Source organism: Dermacentor variabilis, chromosome 8, assembly GCF_050947875.1.
Source record: "Dermacentor variabilis isolate Ectoservices chromosome 8, ASM5094787v1, whole genome shotgun sequence".
NCBI lineage: Eukaryota > Metazoa > Arthropoda > Arachnida > Ixodida > Ixodidae > Dermacentor > Dermacentor variabilis.
Window position 1 is genome coordinate 102,593,627 of NC_134575.1, and position 27,604 is coordinate 102,621,230.

General features: G+C 46.0%; 1 protein-coding gene across 2 annotated transcripts in view; it reads left to right on the forward strand.

The window, feature by feature from the left end:
• The first annotated feature begins 19,368 nt into the window (after positions 1-19,368).
• LOC142590498 (fatty acid synthase-like) overlaps positions 19,369-27,604 on the forward strand; it is a 177,394-nt gene continuing 169,158 nt past the window's right edge. For both annotated transcript variants that reach the window (XM_075702660.1, XM_075702661.1), the window contains exon 1: positions 19,369-19,619. The gene's annotated coding sequence lies outside the window, so the exon portion shown is untranslated. The remainder of the gene's footprint in view (positions 19,620-27,604) is intronic.

The following is a 27,604-nucleotide window of genomic DNA, read 5'->3' on the forward strand; positions in this document are numbered from 1 at the left end:
CATATTCACTCCCTCTGGTAAATACACAGGGCGATACACTGCAAGATCAGGCGGACTCACTTGCGGAGCACTTTCAGAGCATATCAAGTTCAAACAATTATTCGCAATCTTTTCTGAGATATAAACAAATAGAAGAACGTAAGGCATTAACAAGAAAAAGTCGAGAGAATGAGCCTTACAACCGTCCTTTCAGTATTGCCGAATTGAGAGCTGCCTTGAGCGTATGCAAGAGCTCAGCACCAGGATCTGATAGAATCATGTACGAAATGTTAAAAAACTTACACAACGACACGCAAGTGACACTACTTACACTTTTCAACACTATCTGGGACGCAGGATACCTTCCGACCGCATGGAAAGAAGCCATTGTGGTCCTTGTTTTAAAACAAGGCAAAGATCCTTCTTCAGTGGCAAGCTACCGCCCGATAGCCCTCACAAGTTGTATCTGTAAGGTATTTGAAAAAATGATAAATCGGCGACTGATCCATTTCCTTGAAGAGAACAAAATGCTTGATCCCTATCAGTGTGCCTTCCGAGAAGCGCGCTCCACAACCGACCATCTTGTACGTATTGAAACAAATATCCGGGACGCATTTATGCATAAACAGTTTTTCCTCTCGATATTTCTCGATATGGAAAAGGCGTATGACACAACCTGGCGATACGGAATCTTGCGAGACTTATCGGAAATGGGCATTCGTGGTAATATGCTCAACGTAATAAAAAGCTACTTGTCCAATCGTACCTTCCGGGTGAAAGTCGGCAATGTGCTGTCACGTGCTTTTACACAGGAAACTGGTGTACCCCAGGGAGGCGTGCTCAGTTGCACACTTTTTATTGTTAAGATGACAACGCTTCGTGCTTCCTTACCACCGGCCATCTTGTATTCCGTCTATGTGGACGACATTCAAATAGGCTTCAAATCCTGTAATTTCGCAGTATGCGAGAGACAGGTACAGCATGGTTTGAACAAGGTGTCAGGGTGGGCAGAGAAAAATGGTTTTAAAATCAATCCTCAAAAGAGTTCTTGTGTGCTATTCACAAGGAAGAGAGGCCTGGTCCCGGATCCTTGCTTGGAAATGTGTGGACATCAGATACCTGTAAAGAAAGAGCACAAATTTCTAGGTGTTATACTCGACAATAAACTTACTTTCGTTCCACACATTAAACATCTTAAAGAAAAGTGTCTGAAAACAATGAACTTAATGAAACTTCTATCCCAGACTACATGGGGTAGTGATAGGAAGTGTTTAATGAACCTATACAAGAGCCTAATTCGGTCTCGATTGGATTATGGTGCCGTTGTGTATAACTCTGCCGCCCCGAGCGCGCTAAAGATGTTAGACCCAGTCCACCATCTGGGAATCCGTCTGGCCACTGGCGCTTTCAGAACGAGTCCCATACAAAGTCTATATGTGGAATCAAATGAATGGTCTCTCCACCTACAGAGATCATACATTAGCTTTACATATTTCCTTGAAGTACGCTACAATCCTGAACATCCATGTTTTCATAACGTTACCGATATGACGTGCGCTACACTTTTCAGCAATCGTCCCTCCATAAGACAGCCTTTCTCGCTGCGTGTGAAGCAGCTTAGCGAAGAAATGCATGTCCCGCTCCTCGAGCATCGCTTAATGCACTTAACCAAGCTCTTACCTCCTTGGGAGTGGCAGGTGATACAATGTGACATATCCTTTATAAAAGTTAGAAAACACGCTCCTGAGGCTGAAATCCGAATGCATTTCCTAGAACTCCAGCACAAGCACTCCTGCGCAGAGTTCTACACAGACGCTTCGAAGTCAAATGCCGGGGTATCCTATGCAGCCGTCGGCCCATCGTTTTCGGAATCCGATGTACTGCACCCGGAAACAAGTATCTTTACGGCCGAGGCCTACGCACTACTCTCTGCTGTAAAGCACATAAGAAAATCGAAACTTCCAAAAGCAGCGATCTATACAGACTCTCTCAGCGTCGTGAAGGCCTTAACGTCACTCAGCAAACATAAAAATCCCGTATTCAATGAACTGTATTCGGTATTGTGTAAAGCGTACTCATCTAACCAGAACATCATAATATGCTGGGTACCTGGCCATAGAGGTATCGAGGGCAATGTACTGGCTGATAAAATGGCCACATCACTCACATCACTAAACACTTCTTCTGCAGTTGCTGTCCCGTTCACAGATCTCAAGCCTTTCTTGCGTAAGAAACTGCGACAATACTGGCAACGCATGTCGAACGCAGAAATCAACAATAAACTGCACGTTATAAAGCCACAGCTAGGTTTTTGGCCCTTCCCATCAAAATCACGGCGAACAGATGTCCTATTCTGCCGCCTCAGAATAGGGCACACATTTGGTACACACAATTTTCTTCTTACTGGAAACGAACCGCCAACCTGTGGTCGATGTGGTGAGAGGCTGACCGTCCTCCACGTCCTCTTGGAGTGTCGCGAAGCCGAACCTGAAAGAAAGAAGCATTTTCCTCTTGCATATCGTCATTGCATACCTCTTCACCCAGCAATGTTTCTTGGTAAGGAACCGCTTTTTAACACCAAAGCAGTCCTCGACTTCTTAAAGGATGTAGTTCTACACGTTATAAGCCCAATAAATTCGTAGAGCATCCTCGCTCCAGAGGATGCCGCTGCGATAATTGTTCTGAATAGCACATGCCTCCAGGCCCTTGTGTTTTCAAGGGCCCTATGGAAGCAGTAGTGCTCTAGCATTTCTTATAATCTGCTATATTTTACCTATCGTATCATTCTTTTTAAATACATCTAAATATTCATAGTACAAGTCATACATCATCGCCATAATTTTATCATACAGATTTTACGCACTTTAGAGCGTATATTTTAAGGCCTCTTTACAGCCACCTCACACCAACGCCATAGTAATCATAAGTACACTGCAAACTCATTAGCACAGACATGGCGCTCTTTGGCCATAACTGGCCCTCGCGCCACAAAACGCCATACATCATCAAAAGGAATTGTTCGACAAGTCGTCCTCGCGCATCTATACGAGAGTCACCCCACAGGGAGCTGTGCGCATTGAAATCGCCAAGAACAGCATAAGGTTCTGGCAATTGATCTATAAACGATTGGAATTCATGTCTCGTTAATTTGTAGTGTGGGGGTATGTAAAGCGAGCAAATGGTGACGAGTTTATTGAGAAGAACAGCTCGAACCGCCACTGCTTCAATGGGCGTTTGCAGCTGTAAACGCTGACAGGAAATACTTTTATGAATAAGAATGGCAACACCTCCTGATCAGTAAGCGTGGGCGCAGGCCGAACGGATATATCCCAGAGGAAGAACCCCGCATTGACATATGCGCCAAGAATGGAGAACCAATCAGGCAGGTGGAGACTATTAGAGTGTTAGGACTTCTCCTGCAAGCGAACGGATCTAATTGCAGGATGATAGAATACATCTCTAACAAGTCAGAAGAAGTCATTAGGCTTCTGCGTAGAGTTACCAACAAGCATAAGGGGCTAGGAGAAGACAGTGCCATCAGATTGGTACATGCATTCGCCTTTTGCCACTTCTCGTACGTGGCTGGCATGCTACAATGGACACAGGCCGATAAGAACAAGCTAAACGCTTTAATCAGACGACTTATAAAGACTGCACTAGGACTTCCCATCAGCACGGCCAATGATAGCTTATTGCGCCTAGGGCTGCATAACACACTAGAGGAGATAGCTGAGGCTCAACAGGTGGCCCACCAGGAGAGACTAATGGGGACACGCCCTGGGAGGGTGCTACTTGAAGAAATTGGCGTAGAAATTAACAACCACACCAACGAAGGAGAATTATTAACACAATTGCAAGCGGGACTACGAGAAACAATAAAGACGACCCCGTTCCCTAGGAACATGCACCCGACACATAACCTCGAGAGACGGAAGGCAAGGGCGAAGGCACTCCTTCAAGACATAGATCAACATAAGCAGCAGGCGGTGTTCGTTGACGCTGCCTGGGTTAAAAATAAGTATGCGTATACCTCCGTTGTCGTAGACACTCAAGGTAACATACAGGATGCCATCACCGTCTATACCAAGGACCCCACAGTAGCAGAACAAGTAGCAATCGCCTTAGCCATCCGGGCTAATCGGTGGACACATATTTACAGCGACTCTAGAACAGCCATACGCAACTTTACCAACGGATATGTGACACGGATAGCAACAAAATTATTAGAGAAGGTCAAGAGTGAGAGGATCGAAATTCGCTGGTTTCCTGCACATCTGGGGGTGGTGGACGGAGCTCGGAGAAACCTCAATGAGGTGGCAAATGAAGCAGCACGAGGACTTTCTAGCCGTGCTCTTCAAGACCGAGCAACTTACACTTCACCCGGGGAACACAGGGATCGATTATTAACATATAACGAAATCACGAAGCATTATTATTTAAGCAGAAGGGAATACCCATTGCCACACGGTAAGCTTTGCAGAGCCCAAGCGGTCACATTACGTTTGCTACAGACAAGAACATACCCAAGTCCATATTTTATTAACAGGATCTATCCAGAGAGGGAAATTCAAACCAACTGTAATAAGTGCAATGGCATCATTACTCTTGACCACATGCTTTGGCAGTGCCCCGCGGTCTTCACAGACCGTGACAAGGAACAAGATTGGTGGCGGCAAATGCTACACAGTGAATCACTCTCTGACCAATTACGGGCAGTCCAGAAGGCCCGCGATGTGGCTGAAGGGCTCGGCCTGACAGTCCCAACGTGGGAGCGGCCCGCGTCAACGTATGGTTGACCTTCAGGACCCAATAAAGTTCTCCATACCATACCATACCTCCTGATAATACGACAGCATCATCGCGATCTTTGCGGAACTTGACATACGGTCGGAGAAAGTTTGTGTGTTGTGGTGCTAAGTGTGTTTCCTGTAGACACAGCACTTTTGGATTGTGTTTTTGGATAAGCTCTTGTACGTCATCAAGGTTCCTAAGAACACCTCTAACATTCCATTGAATTATTTGTGTAGCCATATTGGAAGTAAATAAGTGCTGTGTCTATGGAAAGGGAGGTGATGCCTTAGGTTACAGAGCTCTTTCGAGGCCCTGTAACAGGGGTTCTGCCCTTTCTGGAGCGTTCGAGGGAGCCTCGACGCTCCTTAGGCGTTTGGTGCGCCTTGAGGACGGGTGTAGTGTCCATTGCCTCTTGTGAGGCGCCGGACACGTGCTCTTGCGAGCGAGAAGTTACAAGGGAGAGTCCTGCCTTGGGGGGCAAAACCCCTGCGCCCACCAGCCCGGAGGTCGATGGGGAATTCTGCGGCATTTGGCTGCGCCGGCTGTTGCCAGCGCTGGAAGGGGCCGGGGTGGTTGGGGCAGCCTCGGCTGCGCCCACCTTCGAGGTTGATGGTCCCTCTTGCAGTGTTGACGGAGCAGCGCTAGCTGTAACCGCCGCAGGGGCAGATGGCGTAACTGCCGACTCACTGCTTGTGGGCCGGACAGCCGCCGGAGGCCGTTGTGACGCTGCCCCCGTACGCGCCACATCGGCAAAGCTGCCCTTAGACAGGTATGACACCCGCCTACGTGCCTCTTTGAAAGATACGTTTTCTTTGACTTTGATTGTCACAATCTCTTTTTCTCTTTTCCAGGACGGGCAGGCGCGCGAGTATGCGGCATGCTCGCCATCACAGTTGATACAATGTGGAGTGTTTTGGCACGTTTCGGAGGAATGTTCGTTGTCACTGCACTTGGCACAAGTCAGCCGGCCTCGACAGTTCTGTGAACTGTGGCCGAAACGTTGGCACTTAAAGCATCTGAGAGGATTGGGAACGTATGGCCGAACACGAAGTTTGATATAACCAGCCTCGATGGACTCGGGAAGGACACTTGAGCCGAAAGTGAGTGTCAGGTGTTTCGTCTTGATCTCTTTTCCATCTCTCCTCATCTTAATTCGTTTAACATTGATAACATTCTGGTCACTGAAGCCCTCCAAGAGTTCGGCCTCAGTGAGCTCCATTAAGTCATCGTCAGAGACAACACCACGGGTGGTGTTCATCGTGCGGTGCGGGGTTATAATTATTTGGGTTTCCCCAAATGACACTAGTGTTGACAATTTTTCATATTGTTTTTGATCGCGCAGCTCCAAGAGGAGATCACCGCTTGACATCCTCGACGCCTTATATCCAGGACCAAAGGCTTCAGTCAGCGACTTCGAAACAAGAAAGGGTGAGATAGTTCTTACTGGTTTATCTGGTTTTGCAGAGTGGATGACATGGAAACGCGGGAAGGATTCTTTTTGGCGGCCAAAAAATTGGAAGACTTCATCGGTGCACCCTCTTTTCTGAGGACGATCAGGTAGTGGAGGGAAGGAAGTAGCCATGTGTGGACGTGTAGTTTTCGGCAGCAACGCCAGCCACCCACCATGGAGTCCAACAAGGGGACGCTGCAGGGCCTGAAAAACAGGGCCTGAAAAACAGGGCCTGCAAACGCCAGCTGCACGTTGCCACTATAACCCAATATGACATAACCAAGGTTGGCTACTCACACAAGGTTAACCCTTGCCGCCAAGAAGAAGGAAGTAAATAGAAGAGAGAAGGAGACAGGAAAGGTGGAAAGTAAGGGAAAGACGAAGGTTGTACGAAGAGAAAGACAGGAAAAGGCGACTGCCGATTTCCTCCAGGTGGGTCAGTCTGGAGGTGCCGTCTATGTGAAGCCGAGGCCGAAGAGGTGTGTTGCCTCCGCCGGGGGGCCTTAAAGGTCCGAGCACCCAGCATCGGCTCAACCCCCAGGATCCCCTTTTCCCCAGACACGGCTAAGCCGCGTACGGCTACACGCGGGAGGGTCCAACCCTCGTGTGCTCGGGTACGTGGTGTCGCAACACACCAAACGCCTGCTTGCGCAGACGCCCCTGCGGGGCAAACCTAAAAGAGAATAGACCCACATATGAGACGCGCAGAAATGAACAATGGTTCATACCCTCAATGGTGGCTGCCCGGCCGCGCCCAAGGGCTGAACTGAGTGATTGCAATATGCAACGCATAAAATATGCACTGAGGTGCAAGCATAGGACAAAAAAAATGTTGCGTCAGCAGTCGTCGTCAAGTAAAGTGCGCAATTTCTTTCTATAATCCTCGATGAAAAACCTAGAAGCCCAGCAACATGCACTACACTGTAAACGGAAAGCCGAAAAGGGCACTTTAAGGGCTGTGACCTCCCTTGAGACTCCACACCTGAAAGCCGTGCTCCCTTACAATGGTGCAGAAATGTTCAGTGTCCTCCATTTCGCTCCCTCGCAAAAAGGGGTTGAAAGAAGGAGGAAGAGCCTGAATTTTTCTTGTTTTTAAGAGGGAGTTCAGAATATAGACGACTCCCTTTAGCGTAAACGAAATTTTATTTCTTATTTCATGCGTTATTTTACTTTGTTTCACAGATATGTGAGTACTAAACGAGTAATGAGAGATATATTGTCGATGCAGTTCTTTTTTCTTCTTTTTATTTCTGCAAAACTAAACATTTCCAGAGTGTAAGCGAAATTCTTTATGGCCACAAAACAGACCATTTGTTCGTGTCATTGACTACAATGTCCTGTCGTGCTGCAAGAACGTCCTCCACACCTGATTCCGGAATTAAGCGGTACCATGCAAAACATTACCGTCTTCGGCCGCAGAAAGGCCTCGCTTCTGTTCGTTTTCCCATCAACTAAAAGTGAAACTGAAGTCAAAACACGCAAAGTGCCACTGTCGTCGGCGCTGATCTTGGCACCCATTTTGCCCTTGGTTGTTATGCGGGTGTGTCTATATGTGTGCTTGCGAGATAATTTTGGCGACCGTCCGAGAGTGTTTCGCATACTGTGTGTTATATACTATGCTCCGAAAATGACGTGAAGAATCCGAAGTTAGAAACGAGCATGGAGCCGAGCGCGCACCCGCATTTTTTTTAGTTGATTTTGCAAGCGTCGAATAAAGAAGACGTTCTCTACTTCGGCTGCGCTTCCTGGTTTTCAACATATGCAGCCGTGACCAGGATATCAGATCTACAGTTGAATACACCTGACGATGTAGTGAGCTACTTGAAGAGGACGACCGACCGACGCGATCAACGCGACGACGCTGCGACAGAATCGAAGAACGATCCACGTCATCACGAAGCCTCAGATTCCCGACGTGACGACATGTAAAGACTTCGACAGAAGCGGGCTACCCTTCGAACGGCGGTCACCAGTATCATCAACGACATAACAACTCTTATGCAGACGGAACCAACACCATCTGGTGAGCGGACCGACCATCTCAACCTATTGAAGATAAAGGAAACTATGCTTACGGCTCCTTGACAACCAAGTAGAAGAGCATGTTACCGATGATAACATTGAGGATGAGCTTCAAAGCGTCGGACAGTATCAAGAATCTATCATCCTCGCGAAATCCCGCGCTGGACGCATGTTATCCGCTCTGAAAACAATGACTACGCACGCATCTCACGATGACTTTAATCAAGAACGCGCACACGTTAAGCTACCTAAGCTCGATGCGCCGAAGTTTCACGGCGACCCCGTTAAATGGCCAGAATTTCGGTATCAATTTGAGCCTACTGTTCACCAGAACCGATATATCACAGACGTAGACAAATTGAAATATCTTCGGAGCTACTTGATCGGCCAAGCCGAAGATGTTATCACCGGCCTGTCGACAACTAACGAAAGCTATAGCACAGCTATAAAACTTCTCATAAAGATTCGGTCAGAAGTCACTGATTGTGAACGACCACATGCGCCATCTTCTAAACCTACGTAAAGTTCGTTCTTGCGAAGATTTCGAAGGGCTTCAAAGGTTGCATGAAGAAGTGCAGACGCGCGTGAGATCCCTAGATAACCTTGGCTTCGAAGAAAAAGAATATGGAGTGCTTCTGAAAAATGCTATAATGCAATATCTTCCGCAAGAAATGGTACTCCGTTATAATCAGCGCATCTTGTCTTCGACAAATAAAGGCGTTACTAGTGACAGGCTAAATTAAATGTCGGTTCTTCTAGACTTCTTGAGCCTTGAAGTAAGAAGCCGGGAACAGACTATAATGACGACTTCTGACAAGAGAAAACAAGCCTCAACAGCAAAACGACAATCCAATGAGCATTTCCAAGGTTCTGCATCTATGTTAACCGTGAAACTGACTCCAGAGAGTCGTATATTATGCGGAGACAAAATCAATCGGTGGATGTCTGCACAACGGAACTAACATTAGGCGAGAAAAAAGAGAAACTATGCAAATTAGGATGCTGTTTCCGCTGCGCTAGACAATTTCACAAAGCTAAGGAATGCCGAAGCTGGAAGAGACTAAGCTGTGCGAAATGCAAGGGATGACATATCACCACGATGTGTGACCCAAAATGGAAGCAGAAGAATACAGAAACGCAGACAACTGTTTTCAGATCGCCAACAGACTCGCTAAAGTACACAGTTCTTCTGCAGACCGCCCAAGTTTGGGTTCTGTGCACTCAAAGCAAATGCTTTGTAAGGATGTTGATTGATGGTGGCAGTCAACGCACCTTCATTACGGAAAAATTGTCTAGGAAGCTGAAAGTCACTGTGTTAGCCGAAGAGCAGCTCACCATCTCGGTATATGGAAACGTTTCAGCACCGCGGAAATATTATCGCAGAGTACGGGTCACGCTGCATAACCAGTATGACTCAAACTCACTTGAAGTACAAGCAATAGAAATTCTCGAAATATGCAACGACTTCTCAGTATTGACAGAGACAAATGTACTCGCAAAGTTGAAAAGTAAGAACTTACGTTTGGCTCACGTCAACGCAGTTCAGGTTTCCCCTGAGCCTGGAATAAGTGCCCTTATAGGTGCAGAGTATTACTGGCAGCTCGTCAGCGGAAGGATTCATCGACTGGACGACTCCTTGACCGCCATCGAAACTATCATCTACAAGCCGGAAACCGTAAGGAACTTCAACATATGTCTGACGGAAGCCAATGTTTCCCAGCAACTGAGGTCTTTCTGGGAAGTAGAACATCTGGGACTGACTAACGAAGAGAGACTTTCTAAAAATGAAGAACACGTGCTGAAGAACTTCGTGGAATCAACTGTTAGAAAAAATGCCCGCTATAAAGTTGAAGAATAAAGGGAAAATCAGACATCCATCCGTTCGTAGTAATTGCTACAAAGGCAACTGGGTTTCCTTTGAAAAATGGGTTTCCTTTGTAGCAATTGCTACGAACGGGTGGATGCCTGATTTTCCCTTTGTTCATTACTTCTCTCCACCTTGCGGGTTTCCGCAGAACTACTACGTCAAACACTTGCCATTGCTTCGTGTTGTAGACAAATTCGACTTCGCCTTGCCATCTGCTAGCCACTTAATATGAGGACAGCAGTAGTCGCAACAAATCCTAATCATAGGTATAGAATAAAGGTAGTACAAGCCTGCGCTCCAACCTCCAGTCTCAATGATTATGAAATAGACCAGTTTTATGAAGGTGTAGAGCAAGTGATGAGGCATGTACAAACTCAGTATACTGTAGTAATGGCCCAATTCAGTGCAAAATTTAGGATAAGGCAGGCTGGTGAATAACCAATTGGCAACTACGGCGTTGATTCTAGTAACACTCAAGGAAAATGTTGGTAGAATTTGCGGAAAGGAGTAAGCTGCGAAAAATGAATACCTTCTTGAGGAAGCGTAGGAATACAAAGTGGACCTGGAAAAGCCCTAATGGTTAAACAAGAAATCAAATTGATTTGATACTTTCTGCCGATCCCAGCATAGTGCTTGGTGCAGAAGTGTAGGGTAAAGTGCAATGATCATACGATAGTGAGGGCTAGGATTCATCTTAATTGCAAGAGAGAAATAGTAAAAGCGCTCAAGAAGAAACAGGCGAACCTAGGCCTAGTCAGGGTAAAAGGAGGCCAACTCAGGCTGGTACTTGCAAACAAATATGCAGCCTTAGAACAGGGAGAAGAAGATGACATAGAGGTAATAAATGAAACCTTCACTAGGCTGGCTTCAGAAGCAGCATTTGCAGTTGAAGGTAAGGCACCAATGTAAACAGTACATAAGCTCTCACAAGTAACAAAGGGCCTACTAAAGAAACGACAAAGAATGAAAGTGCGTATCTCAAAAGATAAGATAAAGTTTGGGGAGCTGTCATAATTGATCAACAAGAAAAAAATAAAGGACATTTGAAATCTTAACGTGAGAAAGACTTAGGAAGCAGTACAATATGGATGCAGCATGAAATCAGTGAATACCAAAATTGGCATAGGACAAACCAAGACGTATAATCTGAAAGATAAGCAGGGTAATGTCATCAGCAATCTCAAAGATATAGTCAAAGCAGCGGAAGAATTATGCACTGACCTGTACAGTAGCCAGACGAACCACAATACCTCAATTCAAAGTAGTAGTGAACAGGTTACAGAGACTCCTTCTATATGTAGCGATGAAATTTGACGGGCCTTGCATGACATTCCTTATAAAAATGCCCATTAACATTATTTAGAACTCCTACCAACTTTCTATTTACTTTACGGACAATCTATTTACATTGACATTCTAGTAACATTTGTTTATACACGGTCAAAATACTTCCTTCTTACTTTTGTATAAAGAATATTTTGAATGCACCGTTAAACGACTTCCTTCTTAGTTTTGCATAAAGAATATTTTTAAGACACCGCTAAAAGACTTCCTTCTTACTTTTGTATAAAGAATATTTTTATTACACTGTTCAAAGACTTCCTTCTAACTCTTGCGTAAAGAATATGTTAATGCGCAATTAAAAGACTTCCTTTTCACTTTTGTATAAAGAATATTTTAAGTACGCCGTTAAAAGACTTCCATCTTACTTTTCCACATAGAATATTTTAAGTGCCCGTCATGATGTCTTCTTCTAGATTTTGCCTATATAACAACTTTAGTACTCCGTCGAAAGGCTCGTTACTTTACTGTAAAGAATGTTTTACTATACATCATCAACCTATTTTCTTTTTTTCTGAAGGACATGTATCCTCAGTAGGTCCACAGATCGTGCTGTTTGCCGAAAAGTATTTAGAATGGGAAACAACTTGAAAGTTTTTGGTAATTTTTTCTAACACACATTAATGCCGGTATATGACGTACTCAGGAATCAAGCTCGTTGTTTTAAATCATAGTCCCAATCCAAGTCGGTAGCGAATTGTTGATGGTGTGCGCTACTACAATGTTTAAAGAAATATGTTCGTAAACTGTTAGAACTAATCTTTTTAAATGTTCTACTGGACTACGTGAGCGTGCGGTGGCGTCAGCACACTTCGAGAAAATTTGCTTGCTCTACACAACATCACCGGTGTGATAGCGCAGTACTGTGCAGGCCATGCGCAGCTTTATTCTGGGCTTGGGGCAGGTTAATTAAAACTAAATTAAATTAAATGCCGATTTCCGCTTAAGCCGTGACACCACCCGCTTTCTGCACCCGTGCGGTCGTGCGGAAAACTTCACATTTCGCACACTGGGTCACTAATTTTTGTATACACTGGGCTCGCACATGCAGTGTAAGCGGAAATATGTGTACTAGCCTGCGAAATGTGCAAATTTTCACCCGACCACATGCGTGCGGGCAGGCGGATGGTCTGGCGTGGGGCTCGAGCGTAACTCGGCCCTTACGACGCACTGCTATTGCAAGGCCCCCCAATTAGCATTGCAACGAGATAATCAGGTCACTGCAGTCCGCGGTATGAATAGTACGCCCTAAGCTGGGACGTGTCAGCGCAGTAACGTCACGATATTTGTTAAAAAGAAGGAAAGAGCCGAAACTCATGGTAACACGGCGCTGGAACGTTGTCGCTCAAATATCCAGGAGGCTGCAAAATACAGCTGCTGCTGAGTGAGCGCGAGATCGGCCTGAGTAGGCGCATAGGTTGAACCGAAAGAAAAGCTCAAATCTTTGCAAGTGACACCTTTCTGTGAAAAAAGAATTAAATGTCCTTACTGTATAGAGAAATGTTCTCTTTGTTCGCGTCTGTATTCGCACGTTTTCGTCCCTGCCTCCAACCGACGGCTTCTGTACGTTAAAAGAAACTAATAGGATGTTGCATCAAAGTGAAAGCAAAGTAACTATGTCAATTGATCTGCTTTACGGCGATGGTAGCTTGCTATGTGAGAAAACAGATCGAAAAGGGATAATTATACACTGGTAATATTTAGTGCTTTCGCTTCATAACACGGCGACAAAATTCTCAGCTCCGAGAAGGTGTTGCGGGGCCCTTACTACATACGTAATTATGACATTCCGGATACCAAGAGCAGGGGTATCAAAGGCCATGCTTTCGCCATGCTTCTGGCGTCTGAAAACTGGTAACGTCATAGCTGCCACGTTTCGGACATCAATTTAACTACAAAAATATTACTACAATAGGCTTCAGCATTATTTTGCGCTGGGCGCCATGAAGCAAAAAATTGTCTTTGAAAGCGGCAAGTGCTAAAGGATGTTTTTGCGCAAAATAGGATAACCGCATAATTTACCCTAAATGTTTTCATTTTTCAATTTTTATTATATTTTGAGAAAAAAGTCGGTTTTAAGAACAATAATTGTCTCGAAAGATATATAGCCCCTAAATGCACAACAAAATTAGGCCGGCGGTCTTGTCAGTTTTTTTTTTTTTGTCAACCTCGGCCATGAGGTACATTCCTCCCTCTAAGTGCAGTTCCCAGAAAGGGCTGCGCACACAAAGGCCGCCGCACCTGTCAGCAAGAGGCGAGGAATTTCTACGTATCAGTCAACCTTCGCAAGGTAGGAGGGGGGGAGAGGGGTCATGATTTGGCGTAAACAGGGGCTTTAGTTTCGAGGTCGTCAAGGCGAAGCGGGTGGATGCAAAGAACGTCACATGCCAATCCCGCGTATGCGCACAAATTTGACACTCGAGGCAAAGAGGGAGACCATCGCAATCGTCTTTGCGATTTCTTTGCGAGTTCTTTGCAAGTTCCTTTGCGACGCCGGCGTGGTACGGTCGGAGCGATGTAGGTGTTTCGTCGCTTATTGTGGCAGCAATCTAGCTATTCTTGCTGCTGTTTATGCTTATGGTGTGTTGTGGCTGATTCATCAATGCAAGCCAACCGGCAACGTGCTTGTGAAGCCCACGGAGCTTTCTTCTTTCCGTGATGTGAACGTTTATGCAACTTCTCTGCCAGCTACGATGCAATGTCGTGTGAAGTGATTTAATATTGGCACGGTCCGGGTTTTAAACTGCACAAATAGCGAACAACATTTTCCTCAAGACAGCACTGCGCCGAAGTTTGGTCTGTCTCCAAATTATAAAGAAGGTATGCTCTCCACCATCATTTTTCATAAACATATTATTTTGATGCTATTTTGATTTCAGTTTCTTATACCGCATTTTGGCAGGTTACTACAGCGCGAACTGTAATGCCGTTAAATGTTTTAAGAACGATTTTCTTACATTTTTGAGCTGCCCCGCGTCATGCGGTTCGCCTGAAGTTGCTATAAACACGAAGCGTACAAACAATACATTTTCACAGCGTGTCGCGATGACTTAATGTGTGTTAAATATTGACCGACCATGTCCTTGCTCTTTCCTACTCTAGCTGTACAGGATGAGAGATAGCGAAATATTGAGCGTATGGTTTCACGGTCCACAATGACATGTTTCAGTGAACCGGTGCACACTGACATAGGTTGCACCAGTTAGGCAAGCGCGAATGTGAAAACGAATTATTTGCACTTGTCTAACCACTGCAACCTATGTCCTTGTGAACCAATATTTTCTGACACTGATATTTTGTTTTCGAGTAAAAATAAGCGAGAATGTGAAATTACAGAAGCGTTCCATATAAGAAGGCGTGCTTGAAAATACATCAATCAGCCATTTGTTGCTATCACTGACAAAGAATTTGTATTCTCGAGTATTGCTTCAAGCTCTGTAATCTGTGTATATAAAAATGGATGACTCGTTTTGCACATGCTCGATGCCGCTAGCTGGCGCCTTTACGTTCAGTGTCTTTCCAAAAATAAACAGTTGTGAATAAGCGCTCGCGTGTCCACCGTATCTGCATCGGTGTCTATTGTGCGCACTTCAAATTTCACCATGAATAAACCATGTAATTCACTTTTTGAGTGAGTAAATTATTTTTGCAGATAATTCGTTAAGGAAAACATTTTGGGAAACTGAAATTATTCAGGCCACAACATTGGGGGCTATAACAATAATTTTAGGCTGTTCCCTTTTTTTAGGAAACGACCATGTACACTTTCCTAATTTTAATTGCACGTGGTAAATGCAACGCAGCAAAGGATATGCATTGCAGAATGTGCCCCATCATTTCCTCTGCAAGTAAACGGGGATGACGGTTACAATTTTAGCATTAGTGTGAACTTCATGTGTACCTTGTTAAAAAGCTGTTCTATATATGTGATGTGCTAACCTGAACATGATGTTAACACTGACGATCTTGTTTCTGTGCAGGGTTCACTCTGCAAACATTCTGAGAGACATCAGCTCTGAGTGTAAAAAATACATTATCGTTGATGCTTGCTAGAGATTATGCGGCAGCTGCCATGCAGTAATCAACTAAATCATTATTTTTATTAATTTCTCTATTACTTTTCTCACAATTCTGTGTAAATATTCTTGTGTGAATAAACTTCTTTTAGTGCAAACTTTCATCTGTTTTCCATGTACATGCACCTTCTAGGTGGCATACTGCCTTTTACCAACATGTTCACACATACTGATAAATGTTTACGCTATCCTACTATAAGTCGTATCTAGGACAAATGTTACTGGGGGGATAGTAAGACGTCAGCAGCATGTACATAAGCACATGTAACTAAAATATTGCCACAGAGTTACTACAGCGCCTAAATACTTCTCTTGGTTGACGGTTACTAGAATGTTTACAGATCATATATGAACATGCGTCAATTGAAGTACGGTGGCCAATTCTTGATAGGATGTTACTAGGGTGTATAAAGAGAAATGTTAATAGGTGGTTGGTAGGAAGTTGGCAGAACGTTTACAAGCATTCTTCAATTGGAAGAATGTTAATATGGTGTATAAAGAAGGCTTCTTAATAGGAGATTGGTAGGAAGTTAACAGAAAATATATGAAAATTTTTCTTTTGAAAGAATGTTAATATGGTGTATAAAGACAAAGTTCATAGGAAATTGGTAGGAAGCTTAAAGACATCTATAAACATGTTTCTATCGGGAGTTGGTGGCCCAATGTTTCTAGGCTGTTACTAGAGCGTTGTTAGGATGTATAAATACGGCTGGTAGGATTTGAATTGACTGTTGGTAGGTTCTAGTAACAAAAGTCTAAAGATTATCTAAAAACTGTTGCTAGAAATTTTTATAAGGGATAAAACGGAGAAAAGCGGCCGGAGAAGATGGAATATCAGTCGATTTATTGAAAGATGGAGGAGACATGATGCCTCAAAAACTCGCGGCCATCTCTACGAACTGTCTATCGGCGTCCAGGGTCCCAGGGAACTGGAAGAATGCCAACAATAAACTAATCCACAAAAAGGGAGACTTTAAATAATTAAAATTTATAGGCCGATTACCTTCCAGTATTCTATAATACATTCACCAAAATAATCTCCAATAGAATAAGGGCAACAATGGACATCAGTCAACCAAGAGAACAGGTTGGTTTCAGGAAGGGATACTCTAGAATAGATCCGATCCACGTCATCAATCAGGTAATCGAGAAATCAGCATAGTGCAATCAGCCTCTCTATATGGCTTTCATAGATTACGGAAATACATTTGATTCACTAGGGATTCCAGCACTCAAGAGCCATTAAGCCATCAAGGAGTGCAGGACGCTTACGTCAATATCTTGGAAAGTATCTGCAGAGATTCCACAGCTACCTTAATTCTCCACAAGAAAAGTAGGAAGATAGCTATAACGAAAGGGGTCAGACAAGGAGACACAATCTCTCCTATGCAAATCGCTACATAGATTGAAGAAGTATTCAAGCTATTAAGCCGGGAAGGCTTAGGAATAAGAATCAAAGGCGAATAACTCAGCAGCCTTCGGTTTCGACATGACATTGTCCTGTTCAGCAACACTCGAGACTAATTACAACGAATGATTGAGGACCCTGACACTGAAAGCCTAAGAGCGGGGTTGAATTTTAACTTGCAGAAGACAACTATAATGATCCATAGCCTGGCAAGGGAACAAGTCTTCAGGATCGTCAGACAGCCTCCAGAGTATGTGAAGGATCACGTTTATCTAGGTCAATTACTCACAGGGAATCCTGATCAAGAAAGAAAACTTACAATAGAATAAAAAAAAACTGGACTGCACACGACAGACGTTGCCAGATCCTGACTGGCAGCTTACCACTATCATTGAAGATGAAGATGTACAATCAGTGTATTCTACTGGTTCTAACATATGGCGCAGAAACCTGGAAAATTATATAAACAAGCTTGGAAATAAGTTAAGGACCGCTCAACGAGCGCTGAAACGAAAAGTGTTAGCAGTAACTTTAAGAGACAGGAAGAGAGCGGTGTAGATCAGAGAGCAAACGGGGATTGGTGATATTCTAATTGACATTAAGAAAAGAAATGGAGCTTGGCAGGTCACGTAATGCGTAGTTAAGATAACCGGTCGACCACCAAGAGAGGAGAAGTACAGTCGACGACAACAGAAGACTAGGATGGGGTGATGAAATTAAAAAAATTCGCAGGCGCTAGTTGGAATCGATGGACGCCGCACAGGGGTAATTGGAGATCGCAAGGAGTGGCCTTCGCCCTGCAGTGCACTTAAAATAGGTAGGTGATGACGCGACTCGCAGCCTAACGGCGGGGCATTGCCAGAGTGGCTGGCGGCGGCTGATGCCGGCTTGCTCCCGATTGAAAAAGAGCTCATAGGTGGCGCGGCTGTGGCAGCCCCTTTTGCATGCTGCGCACACCGCTCGTTGTGGAAGATGTTTTTGTTCTGTGCTATGCGCCCGCGTGGAGATATCATTGAGTCTCTCGCGGTCATATTTCAATCTAGACGTCAGGCGACAGCGCTCATTCTCTTTGAAGTCTCTCCCTTTACAACCAGCCGACAACGACAGCACGTGACGTCACTGCACTAATCCTTGAAAACTAACATGCCGAGGATGACGAGGCCACCTTTGACAAAGATAGCTTCTCCTATCGAAACAATGGCCAGACTTTCTGACGCACCTTATCTCGGTTTATAACCTTTATACCACAGTGTGCTATTCCATCTGTCGGCCCCTTTCTTGATTATGAATCTCAAACTACCGCATTCATGGCTAATGCCCGGCTTTGCGCATACGACAGAAATATTATGGACAACAACAGATCTGACGCTTAACAGAACTAGCTGGGGCATTCTGCATGGATTAACGAAAGCGAATACCTTGGATAGAACAGCGAAACAGATATTAGCTCGTGTCATGTGTCTGTTTTACTCTGAAGCAGATGTTGCGTGGTTTTGGTATTGTATGCAAAAAAATAAAAATAAACAGTTGTTTTTACCATGTTAGAGTGCTGCTTTCGCAGCAAATCAGTTCTGAGCCGCAGTAATCCTTGGAATATGCTGGCTCTTTTTTAGCCAGCTTGAAGTTTGCATTCCTTTCAAAGATAGCGTGATGCTCTATAATATACCGTTATTTCCTTCATGAGACGCAACTCTAGTTGCAACTGCTTGTTGGCGTGCTCTCGTCTTATATTATCTCGTTGTGATGTGCAAGAAAATATTTGGAAGCACTTGTTTCATGTGCATGAACGTGTCATTGGCCAGACGTCTTATATGGGATTGGGATTATAAGAGGCAACCAATAATATAACTAACGCTCTCCAACATAATGTTTCATTAAATTTTTTATTTCGCTTTATTTAGAAATGAGAGATTGTTCTGCTTTCTACTTGATAAATTAGGGTCGATTTCGTCAATTATTCGCATTCCATTTCCCATGGAAATTTTCCTATTCGAACAGCACTATTTGGGCCCTTACTATGCTACACTAATTGTTAAAGTTCTGTGTGCTGACTTTCCAGGGCACATCATAAAGCTCGGATCACCGGCGTCGATTTTCTAGATTATTGTTTGTATTGATTTAAACAATGCATGATTTTAGTAAGTAGTGTAGGCCGCAGCCATACGTTTACTTGTAAAGCCGAGTGTCCGCTTTCATTTCTTAGAGCATTTTTATTGAAGAACATTTGGTAATAGCTCTGCATGCTCCAAACCTTAAAAAAAAGAGCTCTATTGAACGCACTACTGCGCGCTCCGATGGCAGGCGTGCGCACGCGGATAGTCTGTGGGTAAGCACAGTATACGCGCTTGAAGAGCAGTTGTTACTGCCTGCCGTAGGCGGTATATAAACATCCTATCTTTTCCTGCTACATGGTAACGAAACTAACTACAGGCGATACTGGGACGCGCTGAGGGCATCGCTGTAAGCTGCATGGGTCTCAGGAAGCGTGACGTGTATAATGCAGTATTTACTCAGCTCACTGGGTAAGCTGCGCACTTTGGTCGTCGAGGTGGTGCAGTCAGAGCTCTGCCGTTCAATTCCGTGGCCTGGGCATCGCGGCATGCCCAGCGTCGCACACTTGTTCCCGAGGGCCCTCTCCCGGGCCGGGACGTCGCACGTTAAAAAGATTCGCCTACGCCATTGCAGGTAAGCGAAATCAAGTATTTAGTAAAGTGCGCTACACGAGAAAGTAATTGTTGATCCCCATTTTAGACGAACTGCACCTAACACTATAGTGAAAGGTGTATTTTCCAGGAAATGGTTGCAGCTTTGTTGCGCATTTGCGAGTGCGAGTGCATCGATATGCACAGCATGTTGTCAACAAGCTTCGCTCGGAGAGCGAAGCAATGACAGCGATAACGAGCCCGCCAAGCCTTTGCTGTACTGCAGCGTAGCCAGTACCCTGGAAGCTAATTAGCCGTCACAGGCACATCCGACGCGACGGAGACGGCGTGTGTGGGCAGACAGTGTAGCTAAGATATCCGCCGCCATTTAGTGGTGACGGCTGCTGGGGATCACCTTCGAAAAAGCGCCACGACTTCGCCAGAGAAGACACTTCGACATTTCCAAGTACTGCTGTCTTTACTGCGAATATAGATGTCCGTGCTGACGAATTACTAGGGACAAAAGAAATGATACCTAATTCACTCCATTGCAACGAAAATACGCCATCAAAAGCCGGACTCCTTTAAAAAAGCAAATCTTTTTATCCCTACTTCCGTAATAATTAGTTTTGTCCAAAACAGCAAAGTACCGCCACGTCGCGTATTTGCTTGATGATGATAGCGTGACGTACGTACATTAAACAGATTTTCAGTGGCGCCTGGCGTAAAACAGGTTCGTGTCTGTTAAATAGCTGGCAGTTGTATAGTGTCCAACCCGGGTACCCTGGCGTCGCAATCAGAAACTCAAGCGCGATGCTCAGAATGGGAACTGTATTAATAATCACTGGCACGACAGTGTCAACGTGGGAGCGGCCCGCCTTGGCTTAAGAAGTTGAGCCTCCGGACCTCATTACAATAAAGGTTTTCGCACACACCAAACAACTGAAGCTTGTGTTGGATCATTTTTGGAGATTTTTCCGCTTCAGAATGTCACTTTCTGTCAATTTTACGACCATCCTTCTCCAATAATTTACCTGCAACCTATTTAACGTGCCCAGCCGCTTCGATATGTCATTTCCTTAGAAAAGTGGCCCTCTACCACTGTGACAATTATCGACGTGTCACTGACCGAAGTGATCTACTGCACGTCGATTCTCACTCACGTTTTACTCAGATCCACACTTACAGCATTCACTACATTGGACGAAGAAACAGCCAAAGTATAGCTGTGCACCGAAACTGGTGGAGCATGCTTTCATACCTTGGCTTCGCTTACGATACTGTGTACCCGCGCTACCAATTTCCAAGCTTTTATTACTGGTCTGCACATCATAGTTATTAAAGTACATTTACCTTACACAAAATGACAAGAAAACGTCGCCTGTGAATGGCAAAAAAGTGATATCAATACGAAGGTCAGTCGGGCTTGTCTGTCCATGAAAATTGAAGTACAATTGAAAGGCGTTTGCGCTTCGTCGCTTCGGGTACGCGAACGTTTCAGTTAATTTGTTGATCGCATTTTCGACGAGAAACGCTCGCGATTCCGATATGCACGAACAACAGCTGTGACGTGGACGTATTTCCGCCAACCAATCTAGTGTATCGGTAGTGGTCCACTTGTAGAAGTGTTGCCATTGGAGGATACCATGTTATCGTAGCACTGCATCGAGAGGCACCAAAGGCAATGCATTTTTCTCCTTTTAAAAGCGCGTATAAGTGTACTGTATCGTCGCACCAACGTGATCAAACGTACTTCCGTAAGTAAACTGCCAGATTAGTTTAACGAAATGCTGAAGGGATGCGTTGAGAGATACATGTAAGAAATGAGGGGATACGTTGCATTTACCATTAGCCACAAGTCACGTACCTACAGGAACACATGCAATGAAATGGCTATAGGCTTTAAGATTTGCCCACTTACAAAGGCCATTGAAATCCTGGGAAGGTCCCCGCTCGAAACATTGTTTTGTATGGCTTGGTGATTTTTATACCTAACAACAACATCCTCGTCCACATACCCAGATGAAGCATTAGAGTTCATCGAATCACCTATATCCAAATTAACTTCCGGCACCTATTACCCGTTCTTAACAGCGGACAACATGGCGCAGGATAGCGCATGCCTTTGTTAGGACTACTCTTAAAGCTGACACTATATTATGGCATTGCAACCGCGGTGCTTCGCAGATGTCCAGATCCAAGATTGTCAACCGCGTTTGCCAAGCAATTCGGCTTCCACGAGGAACACAGACTCTTCAGTTGGTATTCAGGGTGCTTCACTACCAGCATACTTATATTCATCGGAAATTATCGAGCGATATCTTTAGAGCAGGCATTTGGTTCCTCTTTTTCATGTGGCTAAGCAAAAATGAGTAACGCCTGATACCAAAGTCTGTGCATACAGAATGGACGAAGCAAGAACGTGTCTAAAAAAAGCTTCCTTGGATGACAGGCAGTGTTTGTGACGTTACGATCATCGTGCCGTCTTCTGTATTGTTGGTTTCATTGACGTACTTCTCTCGCTTTTGTGTTATCGCCGTTCAATATCGTAATCTCTACACCACAAACAAGTTTCTGTTCACTACGCGTGAGGTAATATCCGGAATCACAATTCATACGCAAGCTTACATGTACACTGCAAAAGCGGATCAATTTTGCACTTGGAAACTTTTTATCGCTAAAAGCTGTAACTTAAGCTTTGAATTCTCATAATTAAAAAAGGCAAAAAAATAGGTCATACCAACAGCTAACCTCGATTCTGAAGCTCACCTGCTCCTTCGTTTCCAGCTCTTTGCTGTCCTTAACCTAGAAATTAATTGAACAGTTTGTTCCACGCTTCTACGCACGTCTACACAATACGAGCCCTTTTTCCATATAAACCTACCCCCCTGCCTTTTCTGCCGTTTTTATGTGTTTTAGATGTTTAGACCACCACCCACCCGTTCCAAAGTTCCACATGCCAGCTTATATTTTTCGGTGCCTCCACCATAAAGGTTTGCACCATTTCTCTATACCGCCGCGACGAAGCCTACACCGCAATACGTACGTTAACGCCTCTTGAAAGACCAAGCCGCCGCCTTCCTAACAGCCCTGTCCCTTGCCCCTACACTCTATGTCGGCATCTTGTTATCTTAAAGAAATGCTCGGCGCACTGCGGCTGCGCGAGTGAAGTCATTCTTTCAACTCATGTCCTGTTGTTGCTCCCGCGCTGACAGGCTGTTCTAGTACCACAAACACACGCCACCTTCGACACCTACGGTTTATGTTCAGTTCTCTGAAGGCTTCATAGCCTCTCGTTCCCCCCCCCCCCCAAAAAAAATCTCCATGACTTTCCATAAGCTCTTTTCTTTTTAACGCGATAGCGTTAAGGAGCTCGTGTCGCAGAAAAGTCGGTGTCGTCGGCGTCGGTGTCGGCGTCCGCGGCGTTGGCCGTGAGCGATAAATCACGGCAGGCACTTCATAAATAAAAAAATGGCTGTGGCTTAGCTAAGGTTAAGCCCAGGATGCGAAGCATACTAGCCTTTATTTGAGTTGTTGAACCACTGTTTAGCCTGGTGAACTGCTGTTGCTTGGCTATATTTGGATCGGCTAGACGAAGAAACAACTCATGCGTTACTCTGCTTCGCCTTCAAGAGTGGAACGCGACAGCGTTCCCGTCGACCCGCCAAGGGGTGTAAGACAATGGGCTACGGCGCAGCGACTACGCGCCCCGCATTGGACGCGGTGAGCAACGCAGCGTTCGGCGCGGCAACGAAATGTGCGCCTGAGCCTTAGAAACAGCTCGTTTCTAAGGCAACACCGCATTCACTAGAGGCGCTTTTGTACCGCTTTGAAGCATCGTACTCTTGGCTCAGTGTTAGCGTCTCCGTCTCACACTCCGGAGACCCTGGTTCGATTCCCACCCAGCCCATCTTGCAAGAGTTCAGCCAAAGCCACCTAGAAACAAGCGCAGCTGCTTATATAGCGCCGCGACGCCGCGAGCGACGGCGCGAGTTGGAGCCCCGTTTCTCCTCTGGCGTGACGTCACGGTGTCAGCCTTGAAGGCGACACCGCCGCGCCTGAGGAGCTGGGTTGAGCTCTAGTAATATGCTTCGCATAAAAGCAACTTCCAAGATGGGCTGGGTGGGAATCGAACCAGGGTCTCCGGAGTGCGAGACGGAGACGTTACCACTGAGCCACGAGTTCGATGCTTCAAAGCGGTACAAACGCGCCTCTAGTGAACGCGGTGTTGCTTTAGAAACGAGCTGTTTCTCAGGCGTGCGTCGCTTGCTCAGGCGCACATTTCGTTGTCGCGCCGAACGCTGAGTTGCTCGACGCTCACCGCGTCCGATGCGGGGCGCGTAGTCGCTGCGCCGTAGCCCATTGTCTTACACCCCTTGGCGGGTCGACGGGAACGCTGTCGCATTCCACTTTTGAAGGCGAAGCTTAAGCGTCCTCCAATTTTTTTTCTTTCCTTCTGCCACTTTCCCAGTCTAGAGATCACAGCATCACCACTTCCTGTGTCTTCAGCTGCCTTTGCTCGTTTTAAGCAGAACGGGAGAGTGATGTCATTCAAGTGATCAATGAGATTGCCTCCTCACACGGCACCAGGAATACTTAAAAAGAGCCCCATTAAGGTTAAATTTAGTAGCATACTTACACATACTGTACTGTAAAATAAGGAGCAGTGGGACTGTTGCTATGAGAGAGAGAACGACGACGAGAGAGGAAAACCTTGTTTCGGCACTCGATCGGCTGTACTACCTCTTGCTGCTCTATCATTCTCTCCGCGAATGCTTACTGCCCAAAGTGCTTCGCGACATTTGGGGGAAGGTGTTGGACCTTTTGCAAACCTGGAACTCCGAAGCCGGACGATCCCTATCACATCTCCCATTCATGAGGAGACTAGTCCTACCGATCCACCCCAGGCACCGCCTCCGATCGTCTGTCCTGGTGCGCCACGCCAAACGGATCCTTCCATATTGAGTGATACTGACGACCATGACGTCGAGGACTGGCTGTCATCGTACAGCCGAGTGAGTGCCTACAACAAATGGACTGAAGCTGACAAGCTTGGTTACGTACCATTCTAACTTTCTGGGGTCGCCCATTTTGGGCTCCGAAAACATGAGGCTGACTTTTGAACCTGGACAGCATTCCGAACGACACTTCAAGCATCTGTGCATCTGTGTCGCCCAGCTGTGCACAAACTTCGGGCTGGATAACAGTTTCACTGTCGTGCCCAACAAAAGGGCGAAATCTTTACCAGCTACATTGAAGATATAGTTGACATTTGCCGGCGCATCAACCCCGATAGGACCGAAGATGACAAGGTCAAGAACATCTCGAAAGGCATAGAAGATGACGCCTTCCCAATGCTCTTGGCAAAGAATCCATAGACGGTCAACGACCTCATAACGCTTTGCCAGAGCTATGAGGAGCTGCGCAAACAACGGCTTTCTACGCGCCGCTCCGGACGTCGCGCTTTCAGCTCTGGCTGATGGTGTCAGTGCTACTCCTTGCAGTTCCGCAATCTTCGACCAAATCAAGCAATTTGTATGAGAAGTGGCAAGTCAACTCTCTGTTCGGCACGTCAGTCTAGCTTTAGAGTCGCCCTTGTGTCGCGATCTCCGTCAGGTGATACAAGAACAAGTCGCTCACGCCGTACAACTTGCTCATGAACCGCCTCCTACACCTGTTCCACTTGCGTAAGCTGCCGTTGTCGCCAATCTAAGGCATCCGTCTGCAGCTGTTCAATCCAGACTTACCAGAGCCTTTCCCTGACCTCCGCAAGCACCTGCAAAATATGCACATACAAGCGGCTACTGCCCGCAACAGCAGCCCGTGCACCCACTTCGTCAAAACGTCCATCAGTTTCCGCCGCTGTTTTCAATCTATGGTGCACCCATGACAACCGGCCTATCTGTTATTCGTGCGGGCTCCCTGGGCCTTGAGATTCTCCGAGGGCACAAAGCAACGCTTTCGACTCTCCGTCCCGTTCCGCTACTGCCGCTAAGCCCTTCGAAGCCTCGCCTCCTATTTCCCGTACCTTCAATACCTATCTGTCTCCATCTCCCCGTCGGCGTTCTCTGTCGCCGCTTATCCATCGCCCTGAAGCTATCCAAGAGGAAAACTAACGACTGCAACTCCGGAGCCAAGAACTGCGATCAGAACGAACTACTGAAGACGTCATTTATTTCTTGCGAACGTCCTTGAAGTTTAAGCAGAAGACATTGCCGTTCATGCGCTTGTAGACACAGAAGCAGCACTATCAGTGATTTCGGACCACCTTCGTGTTAACCTTAGAAAAGTCGCGACGCCATATTCTGCCATTTCATTAGGTACAGCAAGCGCTGCGCCGATTGTACCCTTAGGGAAGTGCACCGAGCGTGTTGTTATAAGCGGCACTTTATACCATGATGAATTCGTTGTTCTGCTTCGCTGTTCCCGTGCCATGATTCTAGGATGGGACTTTCTGTCCTCTCATCATGCCGTTATAGATTGTGCTCGTGCTGATCTTGCACTGTCGCCATTCGGCAACAACGTTTTTCAATAGACTGATGACGCTTCCGGTCGCGTGTTCGTCACAGCCGACAGCGAGATTCCGCCATACTTTGCCGCACTTGTACCCGTTTCCTGCGTTGGGTTTTCCGATTCCACAGTTCTTTTCACGCCGTTTAAGCTTGTTGCTCGCCGTCATCCCTTCATACTTCCTTTGGCCCTTCTTGCCATTCGACAAGGTTCCAGCGCACTTTATGTATCGAGCCTGTTTCCTGGCCCTGCTAGCCTGCTCCACGATGACTGTCTTGGTTATGCTGGCGAAATCGTACCAAGCTTCCTTTACGATGTGCCTGACGGCCCGGCTTCTCCTCCGGTTGACGCTCTGGCCGTTCATGTTTCACCTCCGACGCCACCGTGTGACCCAACATTTTCCCAGTGTATTGATCCCAACCTCACTCCTTGTCAGCACGCCCAGATTGATCTCCTTTACCGCTTTTGCACGTCATTCGACCTACAACAATCTCGCTTAGGCTGTGCTTTCACTCTTGTCCATCACATTGACACCTGCAACCATCCGTCTTTACGCCACAGGCCGTATCGGTTATCCGCCATAGAGCGCAGCGTCATCGCTGAGCAAGTTGGAGACATGCTCTAACGCGTCGTCATGCAACCTTCACACAGTCCCTGGGCTTCTCCTGCAGTGTTGGTCAAAAAGAAAGATGGCGGAATTCCCTTTTGCGTGGACAACCAGCGACTCAATAAGATCACCCGCAAGGACGTTTATCCACTACCCTGTATTTACGACGCGTTAGACTGCCTCCAAGGCGCCAAATTCTTCTCATCTTTAGACTTACGATCCTGGCAGTGGCAAGTACTAGTGGCTGAATCAGACCGTCCAAAAACGGCCTTCATCACACCTTACGGTTCATTTGAATTCACCGTGACGCCATTTGGCCCGTGTAACGCGCCGGCCCCGTTTGAAAGAATGATGGACAAGATATTGCGCTGCCTCAAATGCAGATATGCCTGTGTTATCTGGACGACATTGTTATCTTTTCACCGGACTTTTCTTCCCACTTCGACTTGAACGTGTCCTCAAATGCATCGCCGATGCTGGCGTCCAACTTAACTTGAAGAAGTGTCGCTTCGCTGCCCGGGGGATGGTCATCCTCGGCCATGTCGTGTCGAAAAAAAAGGTGTACTGCCTGATCTGGCGAAACTACAAGCTGTTGCCCAGTTTCCGCGGCAGACAACCTTGAAAGAACTGCGCAGCTTCATTGGGTTAGCGTCATACTTCCTCCATTTCATCCGCAATTTCACCACCATAATGCCACCTTTAACTCGCTTTCTTCGTCCTGGTCGACCTGGTCACCGGACTGGGATGCCGCATTCAGAAAGCTGCGTCGTCTCTTGACGTCACCACCAATCCTTCGCCATTTCGACCTAAGAGCTCCAATTGAAATACACACAGATGCCAGTGGCGTCGACCTTGGTGCCGTTCTCGCTCAGAGAAAGGCTGGCTCGATGAGTACGTCGTCGCCTTCGCCA